Here is a 26,671-nt window from a genome sequence, read left to right as displayed (position 1 = left end):
AAAATGATTTGTAAATGTGTTACATGGGGGGGGGGGACACACGAGAGAGAGAGACATTGCACACTTTTGTAAATCAACAAAATCTTTAATAAATAAATAAATACTAGTCATAAAAAAGAGGCCTCGTCACCTGAAGGACATCAGAGCCCACCTGATGTCCCCAAACATACGATTAGACATGTGATTCCTTTAATTAAACATGTCTAATCGTATGTTTGGGGACATCAGGTGGGCTCTGATGTCCTTCAGGTGAGCTTTGGGGTGTATGGCTGTGGCGTTTGCCTCCTAGGATGGGTCATAAGGAAAGGGTTAAAATGGGTGTGATGTGATTGGCCAGTGAGAATGCAAGGGGAGAGTAAAACTTAGAGTGGGAGGTTTTGACAGTTGAGATTTGGGAGTTGGAGAAGGAAAAGGGAGGAATAGGCAGTGGAGTGGGTTGGTCAAGTTGTATTGTGAGAGAGTGAGAGGAATTGTTAGGGAGAGTCATAGTTGGAATAATCAGTTTGGAGTTGTTAGGAACTAAAGTTAAGAAACTGAGAAGAGAAAAATAAACTGAAACCATACGCTTGTTCCTGCATTTAAGAATAAACTTGATTATTTGTTAATGTTAACAACTGTCTGGACTCCGTGTGTGTCCCTGTGAGAAGCGGGGTGGTGGCAGCCAAGAAAGCAATCACAGTGGTGGCCACGTGTGGTGGGAGTGTGAAAAGATGAAAAAATTTTGGGACTTTATATATAATGAACTGAAGAAACTTTTTAAGTATACATTCCTGAAAAAACTGGAGGCTTTTTTAATAGGGATAATAGGGGAGGAAGTAAAAAAGGAGGATCATAAATTATTCCAATATGCTCCAGTAGCAGCTAGGATCCTTGTAGCTCAAAAGTGGAAGTCACAGCAGACCCCAACGGTTATGGAATGGCAGGCTAAATTTTTTGAATTCACAAAATTAGCTAAAAGGACGTATAAAATCCGGGACCAAAAAGGGACAAAGTTTGAAGAAGAATGGGGTAAATTTGTGGCATACATAAGAATTAATTGTAGAAGTTTAAAAACTACAGCAGGGTTAACATAAATCCTGTGATGTGTATAGAAGTGAATAAGAATCTCTAAGAGAAGATCTATATTAAGAAAACCGCAGCTGGGAAGGAAGGAAGTCTGGGCGTGTATATACGCAGTGTAAATAAGATGACATAAAATGATGACTAAAAGATTGTTTTATTTTGTTTGTGAAAAAACTCAATAAAAAGCATTTGCAAAAAAAGAAAGCAATCACAGTGGTGGCACAGGGTCAATAGACCGTCAAACGTCCCGGGGCCCTGTGTGATCGCCACAAAATTGGTGGCAGCAGTGGGATCACAACCGTAGGTGGGATCACAACCGTACCTGCGGTGGAATAACATCACTACCTGTCACCACAGAAGTGGTAGGCAAGTGGTGGGATTCGGTGGGAAAAACAATACACCTGGAGCTTGGGGAGAAAATCTCAAACTACCTCACAAAATGGTTAGAACAGGAGAGGGCAGCCTCTGTTCCAAAAATCAGAGAAGTGTTTGCTCTGGAAGAATTTTATGAAACAATCAACGACCAATTAAAATATCTTATAAAGGAAAGACACCCTCAATCACTTCAAGAAGCCGCTAACTTAGCTGGCCAAATAAATGAAATAAGGGACCATAGGTTCAATGAACCAAGTTTTGGCGGGAAAGTGTGGGGGACTAACAGAAATAAATTCCAACAAGCAACGGGAAACCCCTCTTCAGAGAAAGACAAGGGAAAGAGGCCATTGTCAAAGGGGCAAAATGACAAGGCCCAAGCCAACACCAGTCTCACCGAGGAGAAAGGGTGGAAAACAAATTATACAAATCCCAAAGAAGTTCAATGCTGGGGATGTGGAAAATTTGGCCACAAAAGTTTTAATTGTAGAGCTGGAGGAGAAAAGTCTGGTAATATTAGCCCTCAGAAAAAAACGTATTGCATCAAAGCTGAGGAGAGTCAAGCTAGGCAGGATAGGCCAAAGCCTATCACTACAACTCCTTGCATTATAGTGTTTGGGTAATTTAAAAAAAGAGAGACATATTTGTTCTGAAATCCACTGAGGAGGCATGTGTTGTTGTTATTTTAAGAACCCAACTCATAATGTTTGTTTCTTTTGATTTTTGCCACCCTATATATTCTTGCCTTGCGCAATTATCCTCCCATCTCTCTTCATTATATAAAAATAAATTATCTCCTTAATCTCGTAAATTCCAATTATGGGTTGGTTGGTTAGTTCTTCATGGAAATCTTGAAGCTGTGTGCAGGAGGAAGTTGGGTGGGAAAAGGGATGAGACTCCTCTAAATGAAAAGAGAGAGAGAGAGAGTGAACCAGAACTTTCTCCAAAGAACCAAAAATGTCACATTTTGTCATGGGCATTTTTCTTTTTGCACCACAAGGGATAGAAAGGAAACTTTGGGCAATCTCAGAGCCAGAGAATATGGGGCATCTGTGGCCCTCCAGGCTATTATAGACTCCAATTGAAGGGCCTCAGAAATAGAAATTCCAGCATGCTGTTATCAAAGCCACTGTTACAAGACGGGCAAGGCCACAAGCAGGCAGACAAACAAAGAATGAGTAAATTGGGAAGTGTTAAGCTTCAAAAGGAGAAACATGGAATGTTAGAGCCTGATTGGATAAGAATGTAAAGTCTCACGCTCTGTTTTTTTTTTGTTGTTTTTTTGGTATAGTCTATAAAAAGTGGGCGCATCCTGACTGGGGTGTGCAGATTGCGAGCTTATGGAGCTGTGCCTTTGTCCTGCATATGCATTTCAAATAAATCCTTTTGAATCCTGCAAGTTTGATTGCCACGCTGTATGAATCTGTGCTCCGGGGACCCAATAGCAGATATGGAACAGGTCCAACAGTTAGACTGCCAGATTAGGACCTGGGAGGCACCGGGGTTCAAATCCCCCTCTCAGCTATGAAGCCACATCTAAAAGAGCATAGAAATAAACAAGACGACGAAATGATACAAACATGTCCCCCCGCTTTTCAGCCTCCTTTTAACAGAAATGAGGAGGCTCGGTGTGCCATCCTGCCCAGGGCCGGGCGATGTCTGGTTTTCAACGTCAGCCGTCAGCCGATGAGCAGGGCTTAAATTCTGCTCAGTTGGGCGGGATTCCAAGCAAACCCCTTCCTGATTCAGAAACGGGTTTGTCTGGATCTATCTCCTAAACAGTCCCCATTCTTTGTTTTAGCAGGGGAATCCAGTCTCATTCAGGCAGGGGGCTTCCTTGGATTTCCTGCTGAAACCCCCAAGTTGTCCAACTCTTTTAGCTGAAATCCCATCCTAATTGAGGAAGGGGGTTTGCATTGGAAGTGGGACGGACGGGGAGGGGGAATAGTTTCTAGCAGCAGTACCTCCCCAGGTGTTTTGAGGACCTATTACCAATCGATTGGTTGATTTTCTATATAAACCTTTTGCAAATAGATCTTTTTTAAAAAAGAAACACAGTAAGCCACACATTTCCTGTAAATTATCCCCCATGACCATTGCAAAGCTAACAATAATAACAGCAATAGCAGCATATTGGGCCTAAACTCTGCATAGGAAGGAAACAGGGGTGGGCTGTCTAAAATAATTGTGCCCAGAAAAGGGTGGTGGTGGACAGGAGAGGTTTAGGAGAGAGTGGCCCCTCCCTTCCCCCAGCTTAATCCGCAGCTTACATTTGATGTAAAATGTGCTTTTCTTAAAAAAACAAAAACTCAGCCACAGGGACAGTCTAAGGAACAATATTTGGGGGGGGGAGCGGGGAGATTGCTCCATTAGAGGTTCCACACTGTTAAGGAAAATTCCGGGTCGAGAGACTACTCAACAGCCGAGCTTGTCGGGGTCCGGTCCCCCCCCCCCCCTCGCAGGTCCATGTGGTCAGTAAAAGAAGGAAATTCCAGCAAGCAAGCAATTTGGAACAAAACAGCAGTCAGTAGACTCAGAACCTTTATTGTTGTGCAACAGGTTCAACAGCAGCCAGTGAACCCAGAGCACGGGGCCACATTGACTTTGAAACCTTTCCCACCATATGTCAGATTACAGTTTGCACAGCATCATCAATACATCATTGATACATCACTAACATGTCACAAAAGGGGAGGGTTACACAAGATTAGCATAGGCAGTTATGTCGGGGCAACACCCAAGTATAGTATAAGCTTAGCATCATTGGCAAACATGTCTTAAGTACCCACCACCCAAAGTACAACAGAACTTCCTTGGCATGTCTGGAGCCAGAGGCAAGTCTGGGGATAAGATTTGTCTTCCCTTGGAGAACAAGGAGCCCAGCAATATCAGCCCTCCCTTCCCCACAGGTGGGCAGGGTTTGCGGCACCGAGCGAGGCTCACCTGGGCGGGTGCCACCCACCTGCTTGAGCTGGCCTTTGACCCGCCCTCGGCCAGGGAGGACAATGGATGTCCAGCCAGGGGTGGGCCGAAGGCCAAAAAGAAAAGAAGCTGACTCCTGGGCTCAAGCCTCTTTTGCCATTCTCCCTTCCAGGATCATTTCTTCACTCATTCTTCATTTCTTCATTCACTCAAACACGCACCCGTTGACACAATCACAATTCACGGCGGTTTTACACAAAGCCTTATCTGCTTGCGGTTTTAGTCCCCAGGAATATTCTGTGCACTCGTTCCGTATCGGGGCTGCTACTTCAGCAGCGTTACAAGGTTGAGACTCCGCACACATCAAGACACTGGGGCGCTGGCGCTCGACAGCCTACAAAAGTTACATTCGTCCCGGCTCCTCCTTATCACTTGCAATTTTATTGTCTTACAGGTTTACCCACCATGAAGATCTGGGTGATAGGCCACAGCATTGTCCATTGGGCAGCGGATTATGCACGGTCTCAAAATCATGGCCATAGCCTTAACATCCACCCCAAGGTACGCTTTTATTGGATGGCCCAGCGGGGCATGCGTTAGCGGAGCTTGATGCCCATGCTGCGTAGTGCCGCAGCGATCCATGGCCCTCCAAGGGTCTTGATTATACATGCGGGGGAGAACGATCTAGTGGAGCAAAAAGGCATTGCCCTTGCCCTTGCTGCAAGGACAGATTTAAAAAGCCTGCATGCCTTGTACCCATCAATGACCATCGGTTGGTCCAATCTCCTACCCCATCTTCACTGGAGGGGGGCTTCCAATCCCTCTCGCCTCAATTATGCAGTGAGTAAAATTAACAGGGCCATGCGCAGCACCATGCGCCCAATTGGTGGGTTCTCTATCCCACATCCCACCATCACAGCAGATAGAGTTGACCTATTCCGGGGGGAACGGGGTGCACCTGACCCCACTGGGCAATGACTTATGGCTGCACGACTTGCGACAAGCCCTTCGGGACTGGATAGATTGCGGGGTTTGATTGGTCCTCCGTTGTGGGACTTGGCGGCAAGACCCCTTAGGGCCTCGAGTGGCGGTTTTAGGCCTTGGCAAGGTAGCCTTTAGTCTAACATCAAGTTGGGGGGTCATGGATTCATACTCCCCATGCGGTGGCGCTTGAAGGGCCCGTTAAAGGGCAAAACCGGGAGTCCCTGGCCCTAGAGCGGCGGCATGTAGGTCAAACTCCCCGGACGAGGTCAGTGGAAGGGCATGCTGTGTAAGTTTGCGCTTTGCAGTCCCCTCTCACTGGGCCTCAACTGCCTGCATATCCTCAGCCAGGAGGGCTGAGAGGGCTACCTGCCAAGGCCTGTGCCAAGTTTCCCACTTCTGAAGTTCAATAAAGTTGTGGCCAATTTGAACCCATATTCTGGTCTCTTGTCTTATCATTTGGGCAGTGGCGTAGCGTGGGTTGTCAGCACCCGGGGCAAGGCAAGTAATTTGCGCCCCTAACCCCTAACCTGCCGCCGCTGCCAGCTTCTTCTTGCTGCTGCCTGGTCTGGTCTGGTGTGGTTCTCTCCCGCGCTCAGCGCTGCGCTGGGCGGCCGCTGCACTGTCCCTCCCCCAGATAGTCCCTCGCTCTCTCTCCGCACCGCACGCCTGGCACCCACCCCCTCCACAGTGGGCGGCGATCCGGCGGCTCGGATCGGATTCGCACAGCCAGCACTGCAGTGAGAGAGAGTGAGTGAGCCAGGTAGGGGCAGAGAGCTGAGAGTGCGAGCGCGCGCCCCCCCCAGATGTTGCGCCCGGTGCGGCCGGCACCCCCTGCACCCCCACGCTACGCCACTGCATTTGGGGGAAAGGGGTAGGCACCACAGACAGGGTTTAGCGCGCGTGAAGGACATTCTTTATGACCCCCTTATCTGATGAGATCCTTGGAGCAATAGAGACGCTTGAAAGAGTCAAAATGACAGCAGGAAAAATCCCTTTATTTTGTCATGACAAAAATGGTACAGACACGCGTTGCCCGATGTCTGGCCCCGAATTCTAAGCGAGCCAGCTTTTTATACATTTGCAGAATACAATACCACCTGATTTCTTGTAAACCACCTGATTTCTGGGAAATCGAAAGTTATAGTAAGTTCCTATTACCATGTAAGGTCTTGCCTCCCTCTTTCCTGCCATGGCCCACTACATTCCTGAGTTTGCTTATCTCTTTGCAACCTTGAATAATAAACATTTGAGCCTGCTCCATCAATGTCAGCCTTGTTCTCCTGATGGACTTCTCCTTTCTCAGAAAGGCCTTGGGGGGGGGGGTTGCTATGGCCCTACACACTGAAGCAGAGAGAACTGCCCTGTGAGAGGGGATGCACAGGTTTGGACCACTACTCTGAAGGTCCCTTTGCTGCACCTCAGATAGTGGGGGAATATGGAGCGGGAGCTGCATAAAAGATGGGAAGAACAGGTAGGCTCACATGAGACGTGGTGATTCTTTGTGTATTCTTGACTTGTGTCATTCAGGGATTCAGCAGAACAAGCTAGCTAGCTCATAGAACTGAGCCTTGAAATCAACTGGAAGCCTATGAAGATGTCTTAAATTTGGCATTACCTTATGCAGTTCTTACATCTGTCCCTGGGGACATTTTCAAATAGCTTCCAATGGAAAGGAATTGCAAGGGAGACATTTATGCCAGCTCTTGAGTTACTCTAAATAGCCCCCGCTTTGTGTCCTAGTTATTTTCCAGGCCTAAATCATAGAATTGTAGAGTTGGAAGAGACCACTAGGGTCATCTAGTCCCAACTCCCTGCAAAGCAGGAATCTTTTGCCCAACCTTGGACTCAAACCCACAACCCTGATATTTCGAGTCTCATGCTTTACCAGCTGAGCTATCTCTGGCCTCATGGCAACAGGCACTTATGGGAGTTTGCATCACAAAGGCCAGACAATGCCTCTGCAGCGGCCAATCAGATGCCTCTCAGAAAGTCCCAAGCTGGGTGGGTTAGCAACAGTCACCTTCCTTTGCTGTTCCTTGGCAATGATATTCAGAGCCATACCATCTCTGAACCAGGAGTTTCCATATACTAGCCAGATAACAGTTCCATGTGACACTCACCTTACCTTCCTGGCATTCTCCTTCAAATCGTGAATGAATTGGACCAAGACCCAGGTTAGTGCTGATCATTGTATCTGGCAACACTGCCATGGAAGATTATCAAGAAACTTCAATTGGTACAATATATATAGCTGTCATAATTTTGACGGGTACAGCCATGTGTATGTATACTAAAAAGGGACACAGGTGGCGCTGTGGTCTCAACCACTGAGCCTCTTGGGCTTGCTGATCAGAAGGTCGGCAGTTTGAATCCCCATGACAGGGTGAGCTCCCGTTGCTCTGTCCCAGCTCCTGCCAACCTAGCAGTTCGAAAGCACACCAGTGCAAGTAAATAAATAGGTACCGCTGTGGCAGAAAGGTAAACGGCATTTTGGTGTGCTCTGGTTTCTGTCATGGTGTCCTGTTGTGCCAGAAGCAGTTTAGTCCTGCTGGCCACATTACCTGGAAAGCTGTATTTGGACAAACACCGGCTCCCTCGGCCTGAAAGCGAGATGAGCGCCGCAACCCCATAGTCGCCTTTGACTGGATTTAACTGTCCAGAGGTCCTCTACCTTTACCTTTTTTTTACCTATGTATACTAAAAACAATTAATGAACTTACAGGCTTTTTTAAAGGAAGGTTTTGGGTTTTTAAAATTTTTATTCAGAATTTCAGCATAACAATTTATCAAAAACATATCATCCATCTGTTTCCACCGAAAAACATGTCAGGGGATCGTTTGCAACACTTTGGCACCATTTTTGAATGAATTGCAGAACGTCAGATTTTTGCTGAAATTGTGACCGCGCGGCTTAGGGATTTTTTTCAAAAAAAAAGTTGTTCTGACCTCGAGGGCTCATTCTGTTTCAATGATAAAAACCCATCTGTTTCCACCGAAAAACCTCTCAGGGGATCGTTTGCAACACTTTGGCACCATTTTTGAGTGAATTGCAGAACGTCAGATTTTTGCTGAAATTGTGACCGCGCGGCTTAGGGATTTTTTCAAAAAAAAGTTGTTCAGACCTCGCGGTCTCATTCTGTTTCCAATGATAAAAATGAATCTGTTTCCACCGAAAAACCTCTCAGGGGATCGTTTGCAACACTTTGGCACCATTTTTGAGTGAATTGCAGAACGTCAGATTTTTGCTGAAATTGTGACCGCGTGGCTTAGGGATTTTTTCAAAAAAAAAGTTGTTCAGACCTCGAGGGCTCATTCTGTTTCAATGATAAAAACCCATCTGTTTCCACCGAAAAACCTCTCAGGGTATCGTTTGCAACACTTTGGCACCATTTTTGAGTGAATTGCAGAACGTCAGATTTTTGCTGAAATTGTGACCGCGCGGCTTAGGGATTTTTTCAAAAAAAGGTTTTTCAGACCTCGTGGTCTCATTCTGTTTCAATGATAAAAACCCATCTGTTTCCACCGAAAAAACTCTGAGTGGATGGTTTCAACACTGGCACCATTTTTGAGTGAATTGCAGAACGTCAGATTTTTGCTGAAATTGTGACCGCGTGGCTTAGGGATTTTTTCAAAAAAAGGTTTTTCAGACCTCGCGGTCTCATTCTGTTTCAATGATAAAAACCCATCTGTTTCCACCGAAAAACCTCTCAGGGTATCGTTTGCAACACTTTGGCACCATTTTTGAGTGATTTGTAGAACGTCAGATTTCTGCTGAAATTGTGACCGCGTGGCTTAGGGATTTTTTCAAATAAAAGTTGTTCAGACCTCGAGGGCTCATTCTGTTTCAATCATAAAAATCCATCTGTTTCCACCAAAAAACCTGTCAGGGGATAGTTTGCAACACTTTGGCACCATTTATGAATGAATTGCAGAATGTCAGATTTTTGCTGAAATTGTGACCACGCGGCTTAGGGTTTTTTTCAAAAAAAAAGTTGTTCAGACCTCGAGGGATCATTCTGTTTCAATGATAAAAACCCATCTGTTTCCACCGAAAAAACTCTGAGTGGATGGTTTCAACACTGGCACCATTTTTGAGTGAATTGCAGAACTTCAGATTTTTGCTGAAATTGTGACCGCGCGGCTTAGGGATTTTTTCAAAAAAAGGTTTTTCAGACCTCGCGGTCTCATTCTGTTTCCAATGATAAAACTCCAACTGTTTCCACCAAAAAACCTCTCAGGGGATCGTTTGCAACACTTTGGCACCATTTTTCAGTGAATTGGAGAACGTCAGATTTTTGCTGAAATTGTGACCGCACGGCTTAGGGATTTTTTCAAAAAAATGTTTTTCAGACCTCGCGGTCTCATTCTGTTTCCAATGATAAAAATGAATCTGTTTCCACTGAAAAATCTCTCAGGGGATCGGTTGAAACACTTTGGCACCATTTTTGAGTGAATTGCAGAACGTCAGATTTTTGCTGAAATTGTGACCGCGTGGCTTAGGGATTTTTTCAAAAAAAAGTTGTTCAGACCTCGAGGGCTCATTCTGTTTCCAATGATAAAAATGAATCTGTTTCCACTGAAAAATCTCTCAGGGGATCGGTTGAAACACTTTGGCACCATTTTTGAGTGAATTGCAGAACGTCAGATTTTTGCTGAAATTGTGACCGCGTGGCTTAGGGATTTTTTCAAAAAAAAAGTTGTTCAGACCTCGAGGGCTCATTCTGTTTCCAATGATAAAAACCCATCTGTTTCCACGGAAAAACCTCTCAGGGGATCGTTTGCAACACTTTGGCACCATTTTTGAGTGATTTGTAGAACGTCAGATTTCTGCTGAAATTGTGACTGCGTGGCTTAGGGATTTTTTCAAAAAAAAGTTGTTCAGACCTCGAGGGCTCATTCTGTTTCAATGATAAAAACCCATCTCTTTCCACCGAAATACCTCTCAGGGGATGGTTTCAACACTTTGGCACCATTTTTGAGTGAATTGCAGAAAGTCAGTTTTTTGCTGAAATTGTGACCGCGCGGCTTAGGGATTTTTTTCAAAAAAAAGTTTTTCAGACCTCGAGGGCTCATTCTGTTTCAATAATAAAAATCCATCTGTTTCCACCGAAAAACATGTCAGGGGATCGTTTGCAACACTTTGGCACCATTTTTGAGTGAATTGCAGAACGTCAGATTTTTGCTGAAATTGTGACCGCGTGGCTTAGGGATTTTTTCAAAAAAAAGTTGTTCAGACCTCGAGGGCTCATTCTGTTTCAATGATAAAAACCCATCTGTTTCCACCGAAAAACCTCTCAGGGTATCGTTTGCAACACTTTGGCACCATTTTTGAGTGAATTGCAGAACGTCAGATTTTTGCTGAAATTGTGACCGCGCGGCTTAGGGATTTTTTTCAAAAAAAAGTTTTTCAGACCTCGAGGGCTCATTCTGTTTCAATCATAAAAATCCATCTGTTTCCACCGAAAAACATGTCAGGGGATCGTTTGCAACACTTTGGCACCATTTTTGAATGAATTGCAGAACGTCAGATTTTTGCTGAAATTGTGACCGCGCGGCTTAGGTTTTTTTTCAAAAAAAAGTTTTTCAGACCTCGAGGGCTCATTCTGTTTCAATCATAAAAACCCATCTGTTTCCACCGAAAAACCTCTCAGGGGATGGTTTCAACACTGGCACCATTTTTGAGTGAATTGCAGAACGTCAGATTTTTGCTGAAATTGTGACCGCGCGGCTTAGGGATTTTTAAAAAAAAAAGTTGTTCAGACCTCGCGGTCTCATTCTGTTTCCAATGATAAAAATCCATCTGTTTCCACCGAAAAACCTCTCAGGGGATCGTTTCTTTATGTAATAGCAGAATATGGAAAAACGAATTCATACCAAGGAAAAATGAATAACAATTCAAAGTTGTGGTGCAGGTACCTTGAACTAGCCACAATAACAAAATTAATAAGAAGTAAAGTAAAAAAAGGTAAACTGTGCAGGATTCCTCTGGAATGACAAGATCACTTGCACAGCCTTCCTCCATCTCAACTGCGCCGGATTTGACAAGATCTTCCGCATGGGATGGCCAAGGGGGGTTCAAAGTCTTTTATTACTCCCTTCCCAAAAAATCATATCTGTATATATATATATATATTTAATTACAGCTCAGAATGATGGATGTGCTTTTTGTTGAAATTGGGTCAAAGCATTTCACCTTCTCCTGTGTTTAGGACTTTTTGCTGTATCAATTTGTGCATTTTTTCTTGCTTTCTTTCTTTCATTTTTGAACGTGGATAACGGAGTTTGTTTTAACAAAAGTCCACAAGGAGTTTCACATGAAAGGCTACTTCGGTAGCTTGTTAAAAAACATATGGCACATCAAAAATCAATCCAATGCAAGACTTTTCACTGTGCAATGGAACTTTCTTTTCTCTCAGTGTGTACCCCTGAAATCTGTTCTGGCATTTCCCCCAACCCCTCGAAACAAGTCTTTTTTTTCATATAATTTTTATTAACAAACCAATCAAATCACATTAATTCCAAATTACAAAGCCAAATTTTTATTTTTTTGTTGGGGGTACCCATACTTCGAGCTCAGAAAAGGATCCAAACGTCTCTCTTGCTGCTGCTTTAATATTCACAGTTCTGTCCAAACAGTATTCACAGTTCTGTCCAATCTTCTCTCTATTGTTTTCTTCATCTTCTTGTTGTTATCGTATATTCCTTTCTTTGTGACCTGAGATAGTCTCCACAAGCGGGTTAAAAACAAACGTTGTTATATCCTGTGTGGATTTTCCGTTCCTCCAAGAGCCATATTCAAACAGACAGACGCCATTTCAACACTTCCGTACAAAGCATTCTTAAAGTCTGCCCATTAATCCTCACAGGCCTGTCACTCTCTCCTCAGACTTCTTAGGGGGTTCTGCCAGGTCAAACTCACATTCCGATATAATAACAAAGCCGTGGTCTCCTCCCCCTCGATCGTAAATCCACCAAGCCTGCTTCCTAACGAGTCTCTTTTTCTAACTGCGTCATTCCAAAGGCCTTTCATTCCTTTCCAAATATTTCACAAGCCATGTCTTTGATTAGTAATTCATTTCCACACAGTTCTTAATCATTCTGCTTATATTCAGTAATTGCAAAGATTCTTCCTGGGGGGGGGGGGTTGTTAGGTAATCACATAAGATAAAAAAAGAATAGTCCCCCCCCCATTCCGTCCCGTTCCAACATACCGACCCTTTGATGTGTCTTCTTCTTGATATCTTTTCCTGTTAAATTCAGCCGTCGCTCCCCTTCACAGAGGTCACTTCAATTAGCAATCTTAACTCCCGTTCTTCACTCGAAATATGTGCATTTGCTTCTCTCTCTCATTGTTTAATTTGAGTTGCTGCAAACAGGCTGCGCGATCAGAGACAGCGTCCGGGAGAGCCGTGCCACACGAGTGCTGTGCGCCTTGTGCCCTCACCCCCTTCTTTCGAACTCGAGGGTGATATATGGCAACCGCAGGCGAGGCAATGTTCCCCATTCCCTTGGGGTAACAAGGGAGGCTGCATACTCCCACATCAGCCTCTTAATTACCTCGTGTGGGCCGGAGAGATGGTATTGTCGGCCATCTTCCAATGCGCCCCTAGCGCCCCCCCTTTCGAAACAAATCCGAGGATGGCACAGGGTTTATGTGGGGAGACAGTACGTACATGTACTGTCTGTAAGCCCCCCTTCCTCCTGTTTCAGCCTCCCTCTTTTCTCCCAGACAGGAGTCTCCCTTTATCTTATCGCCTGAGCTACATTCCTCAAAAGGGGACTCCTGACTATAAAATCTCCTTCTAAGGGAGAGGGGGGTTTCGGACACCTCGCACCCTTTTAAAAACTTTATTCCAACTCTGAAACCAAACCATCTTTCTATACCAAAAAAGCAAAGCTAGGCTAAACTTCAACCCATCACATTACCCCAGAATTTTAAATGCCCTCCAATGCTTTGCAGACTCATTGCCTTCCACATAGCCATAAAATTGGAAGAGTTGAAAGGGACCCTGGGGTCATCTAGTCCAGCCCTCCAAAATACAGGGTTTACAGCAAGATTTGTACTACCAAAGAGACACACGCATTTAAGTACAGATGCACAACTGGAAAGGAAACATCTATGCTCCTATCCTGAATGCTGCCTATCACACCCTAAGGAGGAGGAAAATAGAAGTATCCAACCTCGTATAGATCTCAGATCCTGAAATAAGGGTTAATTCAATTGATACAACCACTCACAAATAATAAAACAGTCATAGTTTGGATTAATAGGAATACAAAATGAACAAATTTTTCTTTCCATAACTTGTATAAGAATAGGAAGCCTAATTAAGATTTTTAAAATAACCACACTTAGGAAAGTTAGACATGGGGTACCTTTAGCAAACATTTCCCCCCTATTGCAGATTTCTTGTTAAGGGAAGCTTACTCGGAAGTAAATATACCTGGCACAGAAGTAAGAGGGGGGGGGGGGACTGAAAGAGACAGGGGGAAGGGGGGTTGGAATTTCCCAAGAGAAGAGGCCAGGAAGTCTCACAGAGACTGATATCAGGAGCCTTACAACTCCTCTGTCCAACCAAATCAAAATTAAAACTGGACTCAGATAGACAATTGCTGGCTAGGGAAGCTTCTGCTTTTAATAACATTTGTCTCTCAAATGGAGACCTACTTAAGGCTCATGAAACACTGGGAAAGTAGCTTCTGAGCAAGGAAACATTCCCCAGCAGAGTTACAAATTCCTTTCCTCTTTAGTTGCATAGGGAAGGGGGGGCAATCCCCCCCCTCAGAACACAGGATTTTTCGCTGCTCTTGAATAATAAACATTTGCCGTGAAAGAAAGGGTGTTCTTATGGCCCTACATTGGAATAAGTAGATCTGTTGCTGTTCTCCTGCGCTCCCTGCCTCCCGCCCTGGTCCGTGTGCCCTTCTCCCAAGCTCTGCACACTATTTCATATTTGGTTCTGCATTGCAATAGTGCAAAGATGAGAGCATGTTGGCAGGGGAAACTACTCTGGCAGGTGTGCGGCCAAAGGGCCTACCTATGTGCTCTTTCCGTCTGTCGATCCTGGCTAGCTGACAAATCCAGAAGGCTTTGAAGTGAGTTGCTTCCAAACAACACTGCACTGTGTTCCTTCGCAACACCCCCCAAACGCAAATTCTTATGGTGACTTCACCCTTGTAAACGAGTGGTTTTTGCTAGCAAAAAGTCCAGCTTCTTGTTGCTGCAAGGTGGTATCTGTACTACGACTTCAGGGCCTGATACTCACCATTTCACCCCCTGCACCACACTTGACTGATGCTCTCAAGCTCCACCAACCTTGAAGCTTCCTGCTTTTCTCTTTGGGACATTGCCTCTTGAACAACTGCTTCCTGCCCATTTTTTGGAGCCGTTGTCAATTTCAATAAATTGTGCACGCTTGCTACCTTAGAGCTTGCAGGCTCAGTTTTGTCTGACGTTATTGAGTGGTGCCAAAACAGCTGGTTGCATGGATCCAGGGAGCAGAGCGCCACAATCTTGAATTGAGATTAATTTTTCCACATCTCTTGACTTCCAAGTTTTTCTTTGTTTGCTTGTGGTCCATATCATTGGGGAGTCAAAGATCACTTTATATCACAAATCTTTTAGCTAATAGATTGCGAAATTTAGCCAATAATCATAGTAAACTACAACAAAATCCTTAAATTCCTTTACCTATAACTGCATTAAATACTACTAAAGAATACAATGAAGATCAATGGACAAACGTACTGGAGTTAATTTCAAAACATCGAAGATAATCTGTTAGGAATTATAAAACAATTGTATGCAGAAAATGATAAAAAATAGGAATGTCTATTCATGATATCCTATAACATGAAAATATATCATATAGCATTAAAAGATGATATCCTATAATATTAAAAGGGAAAAATCCCGAAATTGTCTATTTATTCAAGGCTCTACCGATAAACACTCCTCCAGAGAAATGAAAGAGCTGACAAAAAATGTAAATCTATGAGTACACGAAGGAAAGAAATCCAGAAGAGGAACAAGCTAAAGGGGACAAGGACACAAATGGTAGAGAACACGTAAAAGAGGCCTCCATGTGATTCCCTTCAACCATGAAGAGTAAACTATCAGATCCAGATCCATGCAGATCTCTAGTTTGTTCAGGGCGTCGGGAACTGTAGTTTCTTCGGGGCTCTGGAAAGCGCAGTGTGCCAAGGGAGCTGGGAACTGTAGTTTAAGGGTGCTGGGACCTGTAGCTCCCGGGATGTGCAGATGCACGCGTTTGCTTTAAGCGCAATTCCGCAACCCATAAGAAGGTTTATCATGAGGACTACACTCTTGTGCACGGAAATGAAATTACAAAACCCTTGGATTTTATATATTTTTTTAAATTGAAAGTGTAGGTTTGCTTGGAAGGGACTTGAGTGTTGTGATGTCCCAGGTTGTTTTTAAGTGCATATCTATATAACATATGGGACCAAAGGGGGTGGGAAATATGTCTACGTCTGAACTATATTTAAATGCGGAGAAAATATTTGCAGTTCATACGGAAACTACCGGGGGGGCACATCTTTAAAGTTGTTAAATGTTACAAATATTAGGCCTGAACGTATCCTTTCGACTTGACAGCTCAGGGAAGATATCAAGCTTTATGAATCCTATAAAATCAACCCCTTTGCCAAGTTCTTCCATTCCAGCACCATTTTGCCCTTGGAAAAAAGACTCTTTCCCCTTCCACCTCCCCAAGCTTGAAGACATGTGTACACACTTCCTGCCCCAGGAAATGCCCAGAGGTGACAATTGCTGGGCTCCTTGTTCTCCAAGGGAAGACAAATCTCATCCCCAGACTTGCCTCCGGCTCCAGACATGCCAAGGAAGTTCTGTTATACCGTATTTTTCGCCCTATAGGACGCACCGGCCCATAGGACGCACCTAGCTTGCTTCTCCCCCGCCCCCAGCCTCCAGATCAGGTCGGGGAATAGCGGGGTGGCGGCGCTCCGCCACCCCCTATCCCCCGAGCTTGTGGGGCTGGCGGGGGGGGGGGAGAAGCAAACTTGCTTCTCTCCCCCCCCCCCCGCCAGCCTCCAGATCAGGTCGGGGAATAGCGGGGTGGCGGCGCAAGCTTCCTGAAGTGGGGTGGCGGATAGCTTCCTGAAGCCTGGAGAGCGAGAGGGGTCGGTACTTAAGACATGTTTGCCCATGATGTTAAGCTTATACTGTACTTGGGTGTTGCCCTGACATAGCTGCCTATGCTAATCTTGTGTAACCCTCCCCTTTTGTGACATGTTAGTGATGTAGCAATGATGTATTGATGATGCTGTGCAAACTGTATTCTGACATATGGTGGGAAAGTTTTCAAAGTCAATGTGGCCCCATGCTCTGGGTTCACTGGCTGCTGTTGAACCTGTTGCGCAACAATAAAGGCTCTGAGGCTACTGACTGCTGCTTTGCTCCAAATTGCTTGCTTGCTGGGATTTCCTTATTTTACTGACCACATGGACCTGTGGGGGGACCTGTACCCCCAAAAGCTGGGCTGTTGAGTAGTCTCTCGACCCGGAATTTTCCTTACCAGTGTGGAACCTCTAATGGAGCAATCTCCCCACTCCCCCCAAAAATACTGTTCCTTAGACTGTCCCTGTGGCTGAGTTTTTGGTTTTTTAAGAAAAGCACATTTCACATCAAATTTAGCTGCAGATTAAGCTGGAGGAAGGGAGGGGCCACGCTTTCTCTCCTAAACCTCTCCTGTCCACCACCACCCTTTTCTGGGCACAATTATTTTAGACAGCCCACCCCTGTTTCCTTCCTATGCAGAGTTAAGGTCCAATACGCTGCTATTACTCTTGTTATTATTAGCTTTGCAATGGTCATGGGGGATAATTTGCAGGAAATGTGTGGCTTACTGTGTTTCTTTTTAAAAAAAGATCTATTTGCAAAAGGTTTATATAGAAAATCAATCAATCGATTAGTAATAGGTCCTCAAAACACCTGGGGAGGTACTGCTGCTAGAAACTATTCCCCCTCCCCGCCCGTCCCACTTCTAATGCAAACCCCCTTCCTCAGTCAAGATGGGATTTCAGCTCAAAGAGAGTTGGACAACTTGGGGGTTTCAGCAGGAAATTCAAGGCAGCCCCCTGCCTGAATGAGACTGGATTCCCCTGCTAAAACAAAGAAGGGGGGCTGTTTAGGAGATAGATCCAGACAAACCCGTTTCTGAATCAGGAAGGGGTTTGCTTGGAATCCCGCTCAACTGAGCAGAATTTAAGCCCTGCTCATCGGCTGACGTTGAAAACCAGACATCGGCCGGCCCTGGGCAGGATGGCACACCGAGCCTCCTTACATCTGTTCAAAGGAGGCTGCAAAGCGGAGGTCATGTTTGTATCATTTCATGGTCTTCTTTATTTCTATGCTCTTTTAGATGTGGCTTCATAGCCGAGTGAGAGATTTGAGCCCCAGTGCCTTCCAGGTCCTAGTTTGGCAGTCTAACCACTAGGCCGCACTGCCTCTCTACCTTCCTGCTTAAACCAGCTTTCTTTTTAGGACTGTGAACTTTTAAGGCGCCCCCACCAAGAATCCTGGGAACTGTAGTTTGTTAAAGGTGCTGGGAACTGCAGCTTTCTCAGGGTTCTGGAAACCATATTGAGCTCTTTGGAATTTTCAGATATTGGGGGGGAGGTGGGCTGTTAACAGATGCTGCGGAAATGAATTCTTCTTGTGGTTTTCCGTGTACGAGATCCATCCCGGTATATAAGCACTACGGTTTGGGAGGAGGCCAGTTGTTTGGAAAGCACAAGGTCGACAGAAAAAGACACCCAGACTTTTGTGGACTGTGGCAGATGAGGTCAGAGGGAGACTGCGATTTGGGGAGAATGTATCTTATTCTAAGGAAAGCTTAATTCCAAAGAAACAGAAAAGATGTTTGACTTTCTAGGATATGGCACTGCTGTTCAGATCGCAAGTTACCCAACCTCACAATTACTTAGAGTCATGCAAACAGACCGATAGCCCATTCTAGTCCAATGCACTGATGTCCACAAAAGCCGGATGGGTGATTCAAGGAAGCTTCCAGGCAGGGCATGAAGGCACTTAGCTCTTCCCCCCTCCCAGAACTGATATTCCAGGACAAACCTTTTTTATATCAGAACTTTAATGCGCTATTAGAATTAAAAGAGGGGGAAACCCAGCCGGATGGGCGGGGTCTAACTAAATAATTATTACGGTATTTTTTGCTCTATAGGGCGCACCTGACCATAGGGCACACCTAGTTTTCAGAGGGGGAAATCAAGGGAAAAAATATTACCTCCCCCCCTCCCTGGGAGCAGCCAAGTTACAGGGAACCAGGCAGATGCCTTCTCAGTGGTGGCGCCTTCTTCATGGTGGTCCACTACTGCTTTAAGGGAGGTCTTGAAATAAGTAGATTTGTTGCTGATCCAAAACACCCACCACCCCCCCACACATGAAAACAAAGACCACCACAGCCAACTACAAATGAATAACCACACCCTAGGCCACCCGACCCCACCCCCACCCATCTGCCCCCCCTCCACCTCTTTCCCCTTTCCTTCCTAATGTCTCAACAAATGAAAATGATTGTAAAAATGTTACATGGGGGAAAAAACATGAGAGAGAGACATTGCACACTTTTGTAAATCAACAAAATCTTTAATAAATAAATAAATAAATACTAAAAAAAAAAAAATCATAAAAAGAGGCCTCCTCACTGGAAGGACATCAAAGCCCACCTGAAGTCCCAAAATCCCTGAAGTCCTGATCCACGCAGATCTATGCGTGTATGGAGTGATCTGCGTGGATCTGCATCTGACAGTTTACGACTCCCTGTTGTAGGGAATCACATGTATAATCAATCGTATGATTGGGGACATCAGGTGGCCTATGATGTCCTTCAGGTAAGCTTTGGGTGTATGGCTTTCCTCCATCTCCACTGCGCAGGATTCCTCTGCAATGACAAGATCACTTGCCCAGCTTTCCTCCATCTCCACTACGCAGGATTCCTCTGGAAAGACAAGATCACTTGCCCAGCTTTCCTCCATCTCCACTACGCAGGATTCCTCTGGAATGACAAGATCACTTGCCCAGCTTTCCTCCATCTCCACTACGCAGGATTCCTCTGGAAAGACAAGATCACTTGCCCAGCTTTCCTCCATCTCCACTACGCAGGATTCCTCTGGAATGCCAAGATCACTTGCACAGCTTTCCTCCATCTCCACTACGCAGGATTCCACTGGAATGACAAGATCACTTGCCCAGCTTTCCTCCATCTCCACTACGCAGGATTCCTCTGGAATGACAAGATCACTTGCCCAGCTTTCCTCCATCTCCACTACGCAGGATTCCTCTGGAATGAAAAGATCACTTGCACAGCTTTCCTCCATCTCCACTACGCAGGATTCCTCTGGAATGACAAGATCACTTGCACAGCTTTCCTCCATCTCAACTGTGCAGGATTCCTCTGGAATGACAAGATCACTTGCACAGCCTTCCTCCATCTTAACTGCACAGGATTTGACAAGATCTTCCGCATGGGTTTCCTCCATCTCCACTGCGGAGGATTTCTCTTGAATTACCAGGTCCAGCAGAGAACCACACTTTGAACAAGTAGTAAGACTCTCGCTTTTCCCCGCACTTCCTGGGGTAATCACCACTACAGTTTCTATTTGAGATGTATCTGTTGTGGTGCTCCTGATGCAACATCTCTCCATCCCAACCAATGCTGCACTCAGCAGCTGGAAACCCCCAGCAATACAGCCTAGATAAATAGAAGGTCCAATATGCTGCTCACTGGGAATTTGAGGCAACTCAAAAGTTTCAGGGAAGTCAATTTCCCCATTTTGTAAGACAGCAGACATGTTCCATATCACGGAAATCAGGACGAGTATCCCTGCTGGTAAGTTCAGCAGAGCTCCAAGCCCAAAAAAGGTTAAGAGAAAATCCTTATGGTTTCTGGTCTCGAACACATTGCAGAGGGCAAATGCTTGTAATCCAAGGGCCGCTGAATTCATAATGGCAGCTAAGGCCATTAAGTCCTGAGCAACAAAAATTTCCCTCGGGAGGTTTGGATGTTGTTCATGGAGCTCTTCACAATGGTAATAATAGTTTCCGTCATTAGAAGGGTCTTTCAAAAAACAGACCTGCCAGATCCCGATCCAGATGTTTTCAGAGGCAATTCCCTTTATGTTTTCGACACGCCACACTCGCCAGTTGACAATGGCTATTGAGGCAATGCACATCATCCAGGCCATAATATCCATCAGGAATGCACACAAGAGGAGGCAGGACACCAATCTCAGCCACCTGACTACCAGGGAGCCTTCTTTCACCCGCAGGGGGGGGGTTGGAGATGAGGGGAGCAGGGGAGACCTTGGAAGACATCCTGGAAACAAAAAAGAATAACAAGCATGTCTAGTCATTGAAGGACATCCTTCCATGCACAGAAAGAAGCAGCAAAAGAAAGAGTTCCCCTGTTCTCCCCCCCCCCACCCCCCGGTTAGGTATAGACATCTGATCCACACATACTTTCTTCCAGCAAACTGCTACTGATTTAATATACAGTGGTGCCTCGCAAGACAAAATTAATTCGTTCCGCAAGTCTCTTCGTCTTGCGGTTTTTTCGTCTTGCGATGCACGGTTTCCCATAGGAATGCATTGAAAATCAATTAATGCGTTCCTAGGGAAACCGCCTTCAGACCAGGTCCGGGGACAGTCTGTCCCCGGACCTCTTCTGAAGGCTGGGGGGGGGGACAAGGGCTTTTCTTCCAACCCCCAGCATTTTAAAAAACCCTGGGACAGCGGAGGACTTCTCCGCTGTCCGGGCAATCTTAAAATGATGGCGGGCGGCATTTTAAAATCGCCCCGGGACAGCGGAGGACTTCTCCACTGTCCGGGGCGATTTAAAAGCCCCTGGGAAGGCAGGCAGGGGGGACAAAGACTTTCGCCCCCCACCCGCCTTCAGAAGGTGTTCCCGCCCCCCCCCCGCCCGGCTTCGCAGCAGCGCTACGAAGCCCGGTGGCTGGGGCTGGTGTTCCCGCCCCCCGCCCGGCTTCGCAGCAGCGCTACGAAGCCCGGCGGCTGGGGCAGGTGTTTCCGCCCCCTCCCACCCCGCTTCGGAGCAGCGTTCCGAAGCGGGGTGGCTGGGGCAGGTGTTTCCGCCCCCCCACCCCGCTTCGGAGCAGCGCTACGAAGCGGGGTGGCTGGGGCAGGTGTTTCCGCCCCCCCCCCACCCCGCTTCGGAGCAGCGCTCCGAAGCCCGGCGGCTGGGGCAGGTGTTCCCGCCCCCCGCCCGGCTTCGCAGCAGCGCTACGAAGCCCGGCGGCTGGGGCAGGTGTTCCCGCCCCCCCACCCCGCTTCGGAGCAGCGTTCCGAAGCGGGGTGGCTGGGGTAGGTGTTCCCGCCCCCCGTCCGGCTTCGCAGCAGCGCTACGAAGCCCGGCGGCTGGGGCAGGTGTTACCGCCCCCGCCCGGCTTCGCAGCAGCACTACGAAGCCCGGCGGCTGGGGCAGGTGTTCCCGCCCCCCGCCCGGCTTCGCAGCAGCGCTACGAAGCCCAGCGGCTGGGGCAGGTGTTCCCGCCCCCCCACCCTGCTTCGGAGCAGCGTTCCGAAGCGGGGTGGCTGGGGCAGGTGTTCCCGCCCCCCCCACCCTGCTTCGGAGCAGCGTTCCGAAGCGGGGCGGCTGGGGCAGGTGTTTCCGCCCCCCGCCCGGCTTCGCAGCAGCGCTACGAAGCCCGGCGGCTGGGGCAGGTGTTCCCGCCCCCCGCCCGGCTTCGCAGCAGCGCTACGAAGCCCGGCGGCTGGGGCAGGTGTTCCCGCCCCCCCAACCCGCTTCGGAGCAGCGTTCCGAAGCGGGGTGGCTGGGGCAGGTGTTCCCGCCCCCCGCCCGGCTTCACAGCAGCGCTACGAAGCCCGGCGGCTGGGGCAGGTGTTCCCGCCCCCCACCCCGCTTCGGAGCCGCGTTCCGAAGCGGGGTGGCTGGGGCAGGTGTCCCGCCCCCCGCCCGGCTTCGCAGCAGCGCTACGAAGCCCGGCAGCTGGGGCAGGTGTTCCCGCCCCCCCACCCCGCTTCGGAGCAGCGTTCCGAAGCGGGGTGGCTGGGGTAGGTGTTCCCGCCCCCCCGCCCGGCTTCGCAGCAGCGCTACGAAGCCCGGCGGCTGGGGCAGGTGTTCCCGCCCCCCCGCCCCGCTTTGGAGCACCGGGAGAAGCGATCTCCCCGCAGCCGCTTGCTTCAGAAGAGGTCCGGGACCCCTTTTGAAGCAAGCGGCTGCGGGGAGAAGCGCAGCCGCTTGCTTCAAAAGAGGTCCGGGGGCAGCGGGAAGCGCTTCCCGCTGCCCCCGGACCTCTTTTGAAGCAAGGGGTGGTGGGGAGAAGCGATCTCCCCGCCGCCCCTTTCTTCAAAAGAGAAGACCCGCTGTCCCCGGGGCAAGCTTCGTTTTGCGAAGCAAGCCCATAGGGAAATCCGTCTTGCGAGGCAACTCGAAAACGAAAAAACCTTTCGTTTTGCGAGTTTTTCGTCTCGTGAGGCGTTCGTCTTGCGTCAGCAACCTGTTGTGGATGGGAGCTGCTCATGTTTCGCTGTCCTGCTATCTGCTACTGCAGCTATCCTTTTCCACCGAGCATAAACACACCTGATGGCATAGTGAGGAATGCTTAATCCATAAACTTACGTGAAATGCCTTCCTCAGCTACAGTCTAGTGTGCCAGGAACAGAGCAGGTATTTGCTAGGTGCTCCTGAGCCTCAAGAAGACTGAGCGGTTGGCCACTGAGCTGACGTTCGCCTGAGCAGCCAGCCAGCCACAGCAGCAACTGCTCCGCAGAATTCTTAGGTCAGTTACAGTTACAGTTAGAATCCTGACAACAACACAAATCATAACTCCAAGGTACTGGTCATTTGGAACATCAGGAAAGTGGAAAATGGGAGGGAACTCAGTTCCCTTCTTTCCCAATGCAGAGTGTTTATTCCAGGACACTGTGCAGTTAAAACACGTTCTTCCTGAAGTCAAATTCAGAGCAGTTCCAGCAGTAAAAATGGTGATGTGTGTATCTCAGTACAGATTTGTTTGATGGGCCTGAATGCATTTCATAAAGGATCTCCATGTACAATAAAGGCTAATAGCATGAGGCCCTGAACAATAAGAATCTCCTTGGCAAAATTATTGAAGACTCCTTACAAACCTATCCTTCTTCCCCATCCCATCTTGTTCGGACATTATAGTAAGGGAGAAGATCTTAGCTCTCTTCCTTTGCACTGGGATTACATGAAATTTGTGCCATGGGACCCCATCACTCACACCAATATGGGCAACACCATTTTCAGAACCTAGGTGCCCATGATTTAAAATCGCTTTCCTAAGACACTTCAGTCAAAATATTTGTGTTGCTTCCTTCCTGTTCCTTTCTGTGTTGATGCTCCGAATGTGAGCTGCTCAGCTGCATGCAGTTTCCACTGAAGTGTGTGTGTGTGTGTGTGTGTGTGTGTGTGTGTGTGTGTGTGTGTGATTAACATTCGGCCAAACAATGGGCCTAAATCCATCTATTTCACCTGAAATAACTTTGGGAGCCAGCCTTTAAAAATCTAAAGTAGATATCAAATTCAGAGGAATTAAAAGATGTCATCTTTTTGACTATTTGAAACATCTTAGAACATACACAAATGTTAATGTTTGAAGGAAGGCAGCAAATGGAGCATTGGAGCCATCCATTCATCCCAGGAGTTGTGACCATTGATAAGATGAAGCACTTTCACATCGCATGTCAGTGTGCAGTGCTTTTTAAAAGGTAAAGGACCCCTGACAGTTAAGTCCAGTCACGGCTCTGGGGTTGCGCCACTCATTGGCTTTACTGGCCAAGGGAGCTGACGTTGGTCCACAGACGATTTTTCCGGGTCATGTGGCCAGCATGACTAAGCTGCTTCTGGCGAACCAGAGCAGCGCACAGAAACGCTGTTTACCTTCCCGCCGGAGTGGTACCTATTTATCTACTTGCACTTTGACGTGGTTTGGAACTGCTAGGTTGGCAGGAGCAGGGACCAAACAACGGGAGCTCACCCCGTCAAATACGCAAGTCCAGTTCTGTATCTGCATGACATCCTCCACACCCAAATGCTCTCCCGTTCTGTTTTCCCCATTTAATCAGGATACACCATCTCCATTGAAAACTCTGCTCAGTGACACCCATCCAATAGAAAAGTGCTGACCGTCTTCCTGCAGATACACTTCCGTGCAGGGGTTTGGCCGACAACTTCTTCCTGAGTGTGGGGATGTTTTCAGGGGCTCTTTGCTTTTCCCTGCCTCCCCTTTCATCCTCACCTGAGGAGATCTTGGCCATTCTCTTGACAGGGACCTCCGTTCTCAGGCCGGATTTCTGTTTTCCTTCATTCCTCCTTCTCCCAGTCTGGTTCCCTGAGAAAATAAGAGAGAGGAGGTTTCATGCAAGTCAAGGTGTGCAATGGATCTTCAGGGCATTTGGAAGGAAGAAAAGGTTCAGGAACAAGCGACGCAGCAGCCCCCCAAGCGGAAAAACACATTTGACATATCGCTCATGAGATTCGCCCCCCCCCCCCGTGGATATAAATGCAGAACATCCTGTGCTCCTATTGGGCCGCACCCTGCAAGACCCTTTCCACGTGGCCTAGGCCCCGACTTGCTAGCCCCACAAAAGAGGCTCCTCATGAGGCCAGAGGAACATAGCCTGGCTGTGGGGCATGATTCAAAACCTCCAGTCCCAGTCCAGTGCTCTAACCACTAAACCACACTGCCCCCCATTGCAGTCTATAACAGCCTGGAGGGCCACAGATGCCCCATATTCTCTGGCTCTGAGATTGCCCAAAGTTTCCTTTCTATCCCTTGTTGTGCAAAAAGAAAAATGCCCATGACAAAATGTGACATTTTGGGCTCTTTGGAGACAGTTCTGCTCCCCCCCCTCCATTTAAAGGAGCCTCATCCGTTTTCAAACCCAACTTCCTCCTGCACACAGCTTCAAAATTTCCATAAAGAACTAACTAACTAACCAATCATAATTGGAATGTACGAGATTAAGGAGAGAATTTATTTTTATATAATGAAAATAAATGGGAGGATAAATTAATTGCGCAAGGCAAGAATATATAGGATAGCAAAAATTAAAAGAAACAAAGATTATGATTTGGGTTCTTAAAATAACAACAACACATGCCTCCTCAGTGGATTTCAGAACAAATATGTCTCTCTCTTTTTAAATTACCCAAACGCTATAATGCAAGGAGTTGTAGTGACAATGCAGTGAGATTCTACTCAGAGTAAGCCTATTGGAATGAAAGGGTTTGAATTAGTTGTGTCCTTTAGTTCTTGCTTTTTATCTAGATAATACCTAATTAGGAATACAGTGGTGCCTCGCAAGACGAAATTAATTCGTTCCGGAAGTTTTTTCTTCTTGCGAGTTTTTCGTCTTGCGATGCACGGTTTCCCATAGGAATGCATTGAAAATCAATTAATGCGTTCCTATGGAAACCGCCTTCAGACCAGGTCCAGGGACAGTCTGTCCCCGGACCTCTTCTGAAGGCTGGGGGGGGACAAGGGCTTTTCTTCCCACCCCCAGCATTTTAAAAAACCCCGGGACAGCGGAGGACTTCTCCGCTGTCCGGGGCGATCTTAAAATGCTGGCGGGCGGCATTTTAAAATCGCCCAGGACAGCGGAGGACTTCTCCGCTGTCCGGGGCGATGTAAAAGCCCCTGGGAAGGCAGGCAGGGGGGACAAAGACTTTTGCCCCCCGCCCGCCTTCAGAAGAGGTCCTGGACCTCTTCTGAAGGCGGGCGGGGGGCAAAAGTCTTTGCCCCCCCCGCCTGCCTTCCAAAGCCGCCCGGGACAGCGGAGAAACGTGCTGCCTTTCTCCGCTCTCCCGGGAAGGCAGGCAGGGGGGAGCAAAGACTTTCGCCCCCCCCCCCGCCTTCAGAAGAGGTCCAGGACCTCTTCTGAAGGCGGGCGGGGGGCGAAAGTCTTTGCTCCCCCCCGCCTGCCTTCAAAAGCCGTCCGCGATAGCGGGAAGCGCTTCCCTGCTATCCTGGACTGCTTTTAAAATGCTGGCGGTGGGGAGCAAAACCTTTCGGCCCCCGCCGGCCTTTCTGGACCGCTTCTGAAGGCCGGAGGGGGGGGGAAGGCTTTGCTCCCCACCACCAGCATTTAAAAGAGGTCCCCGGAGATTTCCCTGTGGGCTTTCGTCTTGCGAAGCAAGCCCATAGGGAAATTCATCTTGCGAAGCGCCTCCAAAACAGAAAACCCTTTCGTCTTGCGGATTTTCCATCTTGCGAGGCATTCGTCTTGCGGGGTACCACTGTAGGGATTGGTTTGCTTTCTTTCTGT

General features: G+C 47.4%; 1 protein-coding gene across 4 annotated transcripts in view; it reads left to right on the top strand.

Annotated features, from left to right (window-relative positions):
* The first annotated feature begins 443 nt into the window (after positions 1-443).
* The window catches only part of LOC310698963 (glycoprotein-N-acetylgalactosamine 3-beta-galactosyltransferase 1-A-like), a 76,090-nt gene continuing 49,862 nt past the window's right edge, over positions 444-26,671 (top strand). For 3 of the 4 annotated variants that reach the window (XM_083520529.1, XM_083520532.1, XM_083520530.1), the window contains exon 1: positions 7,375-7,576. The gene's annotated coding sequence lies outside the window, so the exon portion shown is untranslated. Of the gene's footprint in view, positions 1,009-4,810; positions 4,918-7,374; positions 7,577-26,671 lie in introns of those variants that run through there. The other variant, XM_083520536.1, reaches the window with a different exon arrangement.

Source organism: Podarcis liolepis (genome assembly GCF_965112155.1).
Source record: "Podarcis liolepis genome assembly, contig: HAP1_SCAFFOLD_22, whole genome shotgun sequence".
Lineage (NCBI taxonomy): Eukaryota > Metazoa > Chordata > Lepidosauria > Squamata > Lacertidae > Podarcis > Podarcis liolepis.
Note: the sequence above shows the minus strand (reverse complement) of the source record. Positions and strands in the feature narration are given on the sequence as shown.